At 38.3% G+C, this 11,314-nt stretch overlaps 1 pseudogene; it reads right to left on the bottom strand.

Annotated features, from left to right (window-relative positions):
* Window positions 1-227: 227 nt before the first annotated feature.
* Window positions 228-10,516, bottom strand: LOC132437640 (elongin-B pseudogene; annotated as a pseudogene).
* Window positions 10,517-11,314: the final 798 nt, after the last annotated feature.

The raw sequence follows: 11,314 nt of genomic DNA, 5'->3' as shown, positions 1-11,314 counted from the left end.
ATTGGTAGGCTGATTCTTAACCACTGTGCCACCAGGGAAGTCTACTTCTTCTTGAAAGTGTGATCCCCTGATGCCTGCTATACATAGCAAATTCCTGAAGGAAAACACCAGAATATGGATGAGCTGAATACCAAAATCTGGGTTGATTTTTCTTTTCTTTCTTTTTTTCTTTGTTTTTGGCACCCAATCTCTTTTATGGAGTGGGGGGAGGCCCTGAGGGGGAGCTCTCACTGCACAGCTTGTTCATTAGCGCTGCTTCCTGGGTCCTGCGGCTTCATCACATCCGGCAACTCCGGTGGGCTGGAGAAGGGTTTGATGGGCAGGGTCTCAAATGCTTCACCTGCCGGTAAGGCTAGCCCCACCCGCGTCTGGGTCTGGCTGGTGAAGCCACACTCACCCAATATCTTGCCATCGTCCAGAAACCGGTGGTCCTTGTACAGCCGCTGCTCGTCTGGCAGCTGCTTGAGAATGCCCTCGACGGTGCGCTTCAACAGGAACATGGTGCTGGACGCTTTGCCTTCCATAAAGATGATGGTCTTGCGGCGCCGTATTTTGAGGAACACGTCCACACCGGCTACTGCCTCTCCCCTTCGACTAGCCGGAAGCTCCGCCCCCTTCCTGGCAGCCCACACGCCGGCCCCCAGGGTGCCCGAACCTGGCGGCCCCGCCCCGCCCCGCCCCGCCTCGTCTGGCTTGATTTTTCTAATCAAGGGGAAGTAAGTAATTTGGAATGCTAAGGATTTAAATGAGTCATGAGCTTTCTCTTAGAAATAAAGAATTTGGTATTTCTCTGTTTTCAACATGTGTAATAGATTCTGAAGGAGATTCTGAGAATCTATGGTGCTGTTAAGCTGAATCTACTGTACAAATGAATAGTGTATAATTATTGCAAAATGTATAATTTTCAATTGTATATTCGTGGATTTAAATCACTTCTGATGTGACTTTTTCCTGAAGCGATTTTTCTGATTTCATGTTCATGCTTTTTTATTAATATTGTTGCAAAGAAAAAATATCCTCCAAAACTTGGAAGAAAAAAAAAAAAGATTGTGTCACCTTTGTTTTTATTTTTAGACAATGTCCTGTTCCTAGGTCAAAGTTGGCAAGTTTTGTTTGTTTTCTGTAAAGGGCCAGATAGTAAATATTTTAGACTGTGCTCACCACGTGGTCTCTATTCAACTCTGTAGCAAAAGCAGCCATGTATAATACGTAACAAATGGCTGTGGCAGTGTTCCAACAAAACTTTATTTACAAAAAACAAGTGGTCAGCTAAGCCCAACTATAGTCTGCTGACCCCTGCCCTAGAGTCACAAGATATACAAGTTTGTTTGACTTGCCATTTACTGTTGATTAAGGTCCAGACAACTCACAACTTTGTAAAGTTGGATGTTCCTTTATTGGAAACTGGTAAGATATAAATGATTTTTCCCAATAGTAGGCAAGTAATTTTTGTGCAATGAAAATTATTTTTGCCTGATAATAACACGAATGATTTTTCATACATAGAAAAGTTAGTCCCAAAGACTGGTCTTATTTCTGGTAGGACAATGACCAATTTTGCATCTAACTTTGTGATTTATCACAGCATTCTTCCTTTGCTTCATTGATTATATAATCATTAGTTCTCTGTATTTTTTTTTATAAAGCCAGAAATGGTATGATCCCTTTTTATTTATTTATTTATTAATTATAAATTTATTTATTTTTGTCTGTGTTGGGTCTTCATTGCTGTGTGTGGGCTTTCTCTAGTTGCGGCAAGCTGGGGCTACTCTGTTGTGGTGTGTGGGTTTCTCATTGTGGTGGCTTCTCTTGTTGCAGAGCATGGGCTCTAGATGCGTAGGTTTCAGTAGTTGTGGCACGCAGGCTCAGTAATTGTGGCACGCAGGCTCAGTAGTTGTGGCATGCAGGCTTAGTTGCTCCACGGCATGTGGGATCTTCCCAGACCAGGGATGGAACACCTGTCCCCTGCATTGGCAGGCAGATTCTTAACCACTGTGCCACCAGGGAAGTCCTCCCTGTATTCTTTTCTGAACCATCTTTGTCATCCTGCTGTCTCCCTCATTAATGAGTTTAATAAAACTTAAATTCCTGCTCATTATGGTTTTATATAAGAATTGCAATCTATGAAACACTTTGAAAATTATACTTTGGATATCATTCTGTTAAGATATTTACCTAGATTAGACCCCACGTTCTTGTCCTTCAATTTTATGACCTGGGAGAGGAAGAAAACAATGTTCTCAACTTCCAAACCAACAGGCAATTCTAAAATAATGGAACTAAGAGCTAAAGATAAACTATCTGAATGTGATACAGAAGCCACAGGTGCCTTGGATGGAGCAACCATTTAATCTAAATGCTGGGATGTGTCTTCAAGTTTGGTGATAGTAGAAAGTGTAGGAGACTAGAATGTGTGATCCCAAAATATACCTCTTTAGCATAAATGTCAATATTTAAAATTGACTATTTTGAGAAACAGCAGACACAGGAGAAGTTCTGAAAACAGGGTATAAGTTGTCTTTTTGTAAGGGAAATTTCCATTTGTAGAGGAAATTTCCATTTGTGAAGGTGTCTTCCTCTCTGTACCAGGAAGAGAAGGATGACTCTAAATCACAAGAAACTCATCAATAGAGAAGGAACAGTCTTAAATCCGCATAGCAAACCTTATGTTTCTTTACATACTTTTCCTGGTCACCTTCCCATAACTTACCTCCCCACACCCCCACCCCACACCCTTCTTCTTCTGTTTTAAATGAAGATGGCATTTAAGCCCAAGTTCTAGCCACCTCTTTGAGTTACTCATCTGTGAGTTTCTCCCATGTATATGTGAGATATACATGTTGATAAATTTCTGTTTGTTTTTCTCTTGATAATCTGTCTTTCATTACAGGATTCCCAATGGAGAGCCTAAAAGGAGAAGATATTTCTTCTCTCCTACAAAAGCATAGGCATGTGTTTTAAGTTCTATTATAATTTGATAATGTGCACAGGATAAACCTCTCACATCAGTTTCTATTTTCTGGCAACATTTATCTCAAGATTGCAGGTATTTTACCCACTGGAAGTAATCAGCACACTTCTCTAATGCTGCCTTTACTTCCATACATTGAAAGTGAAACAGAATTAAAGTAGCTTTCAAGTGTATGCTAAAAACATTCATTTAATAATTTTTCCCAAAAAGCAACCCTCAGGGGAATTTGAAAATTCCACCTACAGTTCCCCCTTTGGCTCACAGCAATGACTGTACCTGCATTCAGGAGAGGCTGAACCTTTGAAGGACAGCTGAGTTCATGCCAATCAGCAGGCAGTGGCAAAATGAAATGAATTTTTTTTCGCATTAGACTAGATGGTGTAGTGCCAAGCTGAAAAATAGTCTGTTTCATTTTGGATTCATGGGGTTTTTTTCCTAGTCTTTGATTTGACTTGAAAGTCAAACTGAATGTCTGAGATAAAAATGTCATGCAGATCATAACTCAGTGCTCCTGGGTTCATTGGAGATGGACACAGTTGAAACTCTTGACTGAGGTATAGAGAGGTCAGTTCAGCTATGCTGTTCCCCAGCCATCCCCTGCTATTCCTCACTCCAAAAGAGTAGTTCACTTTATTATGTCCAGTTGAACCTCAGGTAAGAGGTTCAGCTGGGCTCCTAGAAGCTTAAAGACAGTCAATTCATGAAAGTATTAAAGGATAACTTTTTAGAAAAAATAAACCCACATACATATTTAAAATGGACACATGTCAAAGATTTTATTTATTTAATTAATTAATGAGGGAACCAGTAAGATGTTACCACCAGTTCAAAGGAGACTCCAAAAAGAATACACATATGTAGGCTATCAGGAATGATGCAATGAATTTAGATTTGCTTAACTTGTGCCAAAATAGCTTCTTCCACAGAGAGGAGGAAAATTAATTGAACCTCCTCCAAATTCATTTGCATATATGTGGACAAGAATCATTTGTATCTCTTTCAGTTCTCTAAAACTTACAGATTTGTAGAAAACATTACTACAATGAAGGGTGTAAAGACCCCATAGAATCAGATAACTTGGAGGGGTATGCTAGACAATGCATAGTTTTCCATTGAAAACATCAGGAATTTTTTAGCTGTATTTCAGTCCTTCATAATTTTTCCCTACAAAAGAAAACCTGACTAACATTATGTTTGTATCTCTAAGGTTATATAAAACAAAAAAGGCGATAGTGTCCTTCTCCTGCATCTGTTTGCCAAAAACAATCAAAATAGGGCAACAAATGAACTTGAGTAGCAGATACTTGAAAGCTGGAGAAAACAAATGGAAGGAAAGTAAACTTTAAAATACCCTTTGCTTAATCATTGTCTTTATAGCACATTACTTTGTGTTTCACGTTGTGGAAAATTTTAAGAGAAACACTACATGGATGAGCTGTCCTTTAAGCTACACTGTTTTGATTTCACAACTTTTCAGCATTTTGGAATGTTAGGAAAAGCACCATGAATCTTTTAACCCTGAATCAAAAGCTTTGGAAAATAATATGAAAGTCTTATGACAATTTTTCATGGAAGAATTAGGAGACACCACACTGCATTCAATCCAGCAAGCCTTCCTAACAACTCTTCTTACATACCTCTCCCCCCACCCCAAAATTCCACTCCTAATGGCTGTTCCTCAGTCTCTTCTCTCTCACCTATGTTCCAAAGGCCTTTAGTTGTGCTAGCTTATCTCCCTATCATTTCTTTTTTTGCTTTTATAAAAGGTAATTTCATCTTCTCATCTTCTTCAAGTTTTCTCTCCTACTGTGCCTCTCAGCACAATGTCCTGGTAAACGAACCAAGCAAATACTATATCCTTTGAAGTGAATGAAGAGGGATACCACAAAAACTTGTAATTTGATATGTTCCTTCATGCCACACTTTATTTTCAACTTAAAGATTAAATATCTTTGCTATATACCTTGAAATATAATAGCTGCTACATCATAATTTTAAGTAGGTATACCACACAAGATAATGATTTTTATAAAAATGATAACATTTATAAAAAAAGGATTCCTAAGCTTTTTCTGAATGTTAACTGGGTTCCTCCTGACACTCTCAAAATTCGGGCAGGCAAAAGGACTGTATTAGTTTTCTAGTGCTGCCATAACAGAGTACCCAAGAATGGATGGCATAAACAACAAAGATTTATTCTCTCACAATTCTGGAGGCTGGAAGTCCAAGATCAAGGTGTTGCCAGGGTTGGTTTCTTTTGAGGCCTCTCTCCTTGGCTTGCTACCTTCTCCCTGTGTCTTTACATGGTCTTCCCTCCATGTGTATCTGTATTCCAATCTCCTCTTCATTTAAGGACACCAGTCACATTGGATTAGGGCCTACAGTAATGACCTCATTTTAACTTAATTCCCTCTTTAAAGACCCCATTTTAAAACACAGTCACATTTTGAGGTACAGAAGGTTAAGATTTCAACATATGAATTTTGGAGGGCCATAATTCATCCCTCAACAAGGACTGTTCTTTCAATTTCAGTAGAAGAAGGATGTCAGGTGTTCAGGGACTAAGTGACCACTGAACAGTCTAAGGAACACAGCCAGCACATCCAATTGATAATCTGTACTATGGATTTCTTTAAGTCATTCTTAGAAGAAAGAGATGTTAGAATTACAGACCTTCTTAGAGTTTCAGAGTTGGCATTATAGAACAAGAAAGCAATGCTTTTTTTGTCTTTAATTTAAAGATATAAATGATGGACATATGCCAACCTTATAAATATCCTTCAAGGTATCTAGGTTAGCTATTTCCATAGCTGGTCTAAATATTCATGCAAAAGTATTATAGGTATTTTTTGTGTGTTTTTTAACAACTGTATTGAGATATAATTTACACAGTGTAAAGTTCAGTAGTCTAAAGTGTACAATTATCATGAATATTTATGTGTGTAATTATGTGGGAAATTATTCTGCACTCTATGTAGATTAATGTTAATCTCTATGATAACTCTACAAGGTTGACATCACTGGCATTTATAGATGAGGACATGAAGCTTAGAAATGAAAATAACTTTCTCAGATTCTCCCAGGTAATAAGTAGGAGAGTTGGTCATTCAAACCCAGGTCTGTGGGGTCTAAAACCTAGGCCCTATATACCACACCACTCAGCTAGTCCTTCCCCATTTTACCATATGTAACACATTCTCATTGTATGGAAATCAAAGAGCACAGCTAAATAAAAAGAAAATAAAAATCATTTGTAATCCTTACCCAGAGTTTACCATCTATAACCATTTTGATATGTAACCTTACAGTTGTTTTCCCATTCATATGTGTCAAGCACATATAACTTCATACACATAAACTCATTTGTATCTTTATTTTCTTCAGATAAAATTAAGTGTATCTCTGACCTTCATCCTACAAGGTTGTCAGGAGATCCTGGTAAGTATTGAGGCTCCTGATGTTCCTTGAGGTCAAAGAGAAAATTGGGAGATTTGTGTACTACTGGGAGAGTAGAGGGAGGCCTCTGATCTTCAGTCTAGCATGGCAGCCTTCATTATTGTCTATGGTTCAGCAGTTCAGGAGAACAGGAACTGTACTGATTCAGGGCCCAGAGGAGCACAGACAGCCTTGCTCCAATGGGAGGCTCAGTGCTAGTTTTAGCTTCCTTCTGAGATCTTGCTACCTAAGGGTACTGAGAAGCGTGGGGTCTGGGTCCTCCAGCTCACTGTGCACCCCGCTCTACTTTAAGGATTTCCCTTTATCTGCCTCTGCCTGTCACTCTTTCTCCTGCAATTCCTTCTCCCATTGTATAGTCACTTTTTTTTTTAACATCTTTATTGGAGTATAATTGCTTTGCAATGGTGTGTTAGTTTCTGCTGTATAACAAAGTGAAACAACTTTACATATACATATATCCCCATATCCCCTCCCTCTTGCATCTCCCTCCCACCCTCCCTATCCCACCCCTCTAGGTGGTCACAAAACACCGAGCTGATCTCCCTGTGCTATGTGGCTGCTTCCCACTCACTATCTATTCTACATTTGGTAGTGTATATATGTCCATGCCTCTCTCACTTCGTCCCAGCTTACACTTCCCCCTCCCCATGTCCTCAAGTCCATTCTCTACGTCTGTGTCTTTATTCCTGTCCTGCCCCTATGTTCTTCAGAAACTTTTCTTTTTTTTTTTAGATTCCATATATATGTGTTAGCATATGGTATTTGTTTTTCTCTTTCTGACTTACTTCACTCTGTATGACAGACTCAAGGTCCATCCACCTCAGTACAAATAACTCAATTTCATTCCTTTTTATGGCTGAGTAATATTCCATTGTATATATGTGCCACATCTTCTTTATCCATTCATCTGTCGATGGACACTTAGGTTGTTTCCATGTCCTGGCTTTTGTAAATAATGAACATTGTGGTACATGAATCTTTTTGAGTTATGGTTTTCTCAGGGTATATGCCCAGTAGTGGGATTGCTGGGTCATATGGTAGTTCTATTTTTAGTTTTTTAAGGAACCTCCATACTGTTCTCCATAGTGGCTGTATCAATTTACATTCCCACCAAGAGTGCAAGAGGGTTCCCTTTTCTCCATACCCTCTCCACCTAAATAGACATTTCGCCAAAGAAGATATACAGATTGCCAACAAACACATGAAAGGATGCTCAACATCACTAATCATTAGAGAAATGCAAATCAAAACTACAATGAGGTATCACCTCACACCAGTCAGAATGGCCATCACCAAAAAATCGGTATAATCCCTTTTACTCAAGTTTAAAAAAACAAGAGCTAGGAAGGGAAATGTTTACAGTTCACAACTCCCTTTTGAAAAAAGAGAGAGTTAAAGGACTTGGCTATTGTGAAAAAATTTTTAATTTATTTATTATGATTATGATTTACAAAATCATATTCTACCTGCTGTTTTTATCTAATTTGACAATCTTTATTGTTTTTAATTTGATTTTTTCTTATTATTGAGCTTAAAGAATTTTTTGTGTATTTTGGATATAAGTTCCTTATCAGATATGTATTTTGCAATTATTTTCTTCCATTCTGTCTTTCATTTTCTTAAGTGTCTTTTATAGAACAGAAATTTTAAATTTTAATAAGATGCAACATATCAGTTTTTCCTTTCATATATTGTGCTTTTGGTATTGCGTCTAAACACTCAGTTTCTCAACATATAGGGATTTTCCCCATTTTCTTCTAGACCTTTTATAGTTTTTCACCTTACCTTTAGATCTATGATTCACTTTGAATTAATTTTTGTAAAGTGTTAAGTCTATATCTAGTTTCCAATATCACTTATTGAAAATACTGTTCTTTCTCCATTGAATTGCCTTTGAGCCTTTGTCAAAGATCAGTTTGACTTTGTGTGCTAGATATTTGGCTATATTTTGTTGGTCTATTTCTGGGCCCTTAATTCTATTTCATTGATCTGTGTGTCTATTTTTTTTACTGATACCATGCTGTTTTGATTATGGTAGCTATATAGTAAGTCTTGAAATTGGGCAGTTTAAGTCCTCCAACTCTGTTCTTCTTTTTCAATATTGTGTTAGTTATTCTAGGTCTTTTCCTTTTTGATATACATGTTAGAATCAGTTTGTTGATATCTACAAAATAGTTGCTGGGATTTTGATTGGGATTACAGTACATCTATAGATGAAGTTGGAAAGAATTAACATTTCTGGCCAGGATTGTCCACCAATGACCCATGGGAGATGGTTGATGAATGCCCAAGCTTTCCCATTGCTCAGGTGTGACATCTCTGTGCATGTTCCACAGAGCATCCCAGAGGTCCCCAGGAGGATCAAGCACCAGTTACCCACAGTGGCAACTTCTCATTAAGATAGCCTTTATTGAATATCTTCTCTTCCCTGTTCACTTTCCCATTCCCCTACCAGTTTTTCTTGTAATCACCTCCCAAATAAACTACGTTTCCTCAAAACCTCTTCTTAGGGTTTGTTTCTGGGGGATACAAACTACAACAAACCTGTGATAACACCCATATACTAAAAGTCAGGCTCAAATAAGACAACTCCATTTCCTACATGCACCCAGTTTCCAAAGCAGTATCAGACCTAATCAATTTAGATAGAAATTGCACAGTCAGATAACTTAATGCCTACCCTGAGCATTCAAATTATTCTGTAAGAGATAGAAAACAAGTGCCCCTCTCAAGTCTGCTCTCTCTCCAGAAGGAATAAAGGATAAAAACACATTTAATTTCAACAAGCATGCATGTGTGAGAAAATCTACCTCAAAATAGCTAAAATGGTAAAATATATGTAGCTATTTTAAAGCCAGAAGATTTGGATTCTCCTCAGGCAGCTTTTAGCTTCTAGGGTTTTATGGCTCACTAGCTTTAGGTTAGAAAATTAGAATTGCAAAGTATGTTGTGGTTTTAGTCTCTGCCATTCTTTCATAGTTTTGTAATAGAAGGGTTTGGGGGAGGCAGGATATGGGAGGGGGGGATAAAGTTAGGGAGGAAGGAATGAAATGTACCAGGAGAACTTGTCCAACTATCTGTCTTAATTTTTAACAGCCTTCAAAGCAAGTCATGCACGCTGAGTATTGCAGAAACACTAGACATTTGTTGGGGGAAAAAAAGTCTTCTGGGAATGCACTCCTTGCAGGGAGAAAATGGCTTCATAAAGGAATGATGCAAACACTAATCATTGCCCTGCCAGCAACTTCTCTCTTTATTTGCAATTGCAGAATGAAATATCCCCTATACCGAAGCCTCAGTCAGCTGCAAAAACAATGTGTTGTAATATGATATTTATTTTTGCTGAAATGGAGCCACAGCCTTGCCATTCCAGATTCTGCAGCCTTGCAAAAGCACCCAGAGAGGCTTCGTTGACCTTGGGGGAGTGCAGAAGGCTAATGAAACATCCTTACTTTTGCAATTTAATTTTTCTTCAAGAACCCAAGCCAGAGCTAGACGAGTTTCCATCTAGCTTTTGGAGGGAAAAACAAAAATGAATTAATTAAGATTATCAGACAGCCTTTACAAAATGTAATATCAGCCCTTTATTATGATATAATATCAGCCAACACTTGCTTCACTTTCCTTGCGAGGAATCGGATTGGAGCTGCTGATCATGGAAGAAGTACTCTGTTGTCTCAACCCACACATTCAAGCAATTTAAATCTAGTCTCCCAGAGACCTGACATCATAAAGGGAAATTATGTTCAGGTCTTCTAATCTATGAAAACATTACCTCAACACTGTTCAACTCAGTCACTATCATGATTTTGCTCTGTCCCTGAATCACCAAACTTCACAGAAGAGAAATTATTGCTGCACTATTTCACCACCTAATATTTCCTTAATTCTAAGATCGGCTGCCATAGAACACTTGAATGATGCTGTTCTTTGGAAGGCCATCAAGGACTTCACCTTCTCCAATCCAATAAGCATTTTTCCGTCCTGATGGACTGCACCATTGGATACTGCTTACCTACCTCTCCTTTCATAGTGAAGCCTTGTGTCTTCTTGCCTTTGTTGACATGGTGCTTCTCTCTTCTTGCGCATCCTCCCAGCCCTCCCTTGTGGTCATTCTCCAAAGGCTCTTGCTTCCAAACTCCTACTCTTTATATTCGATAAGCATCCATTCTCATATTTTTAGTCATCACCTCCCTGATGGCTGGAGCTTAAGCAGCAATCTTGAATGATGAAATGCCCTTGAGGATGGAATTCCCTAGTAGAGGATGCTGAAGAGCACATTAGAAGAAGCTTGGCCCCCTGATGACTTTGTTGGATGCACCATATTTGTTTGGCCTTGCATACCTCCTGATTTCTTCTACATGCTAGAATAAACTCTATGTGTTTAAGTCATTGTTAATTCGGATTTTCTGTTATATGCCACAGAATCTAATTCAGGTAGTAAAAATGGGTATAATAATGCCTTCTCGTAAAGTCAGTGTAAGGTTGACACGATATAATATAGGTCATATGCCTGGTTCTTGTGCTTAGTGAGGCAGAGCCCTACGCAGTCAAAACATTGTAGATATTATTATTATAAGCTCTATGCCTACACTCGCAACTTCATAATGACCATACCACACCACAGAACGTCAAGTACATTCAAAACAAATCCCTTCCAAATCCAACTCCTCCTCCTGATTACTTTATTCTTTGGTTTATGACATTACTAATCCTTAGTTGTAAATCAAAGTTTTGATTCTCTTCATTCTTTTCCTCCTAATGTAGAATTAATTGCTAATCTTATTTATCTAGTCCTTCAAATTTTCTCCAATTAATTTCCTCATTTTTCTATTTCCCCTGCAAACACAATAAAAAGTTGAAGCTTTTTTTATCACCTACCCAAAC

The sequence above is a fragment of the Delphinus delphis genome, chromosome 15 (genome assembly GCF_949987515.2).
Source record: "Delphinus delphis chromosome 15, mDelDel1.2, whole genome shotgun sequence".
NCBI lineage: Eukaryota > Metazoa > Chordata > Mammalia > Artiodactyla > Delphinidae > Delphinus > Delphinus delphis.
Note: the sequence above shows the minus strand (reverse complement) of the source record. Positions and strands in the feature narration are given on the sequence as shown.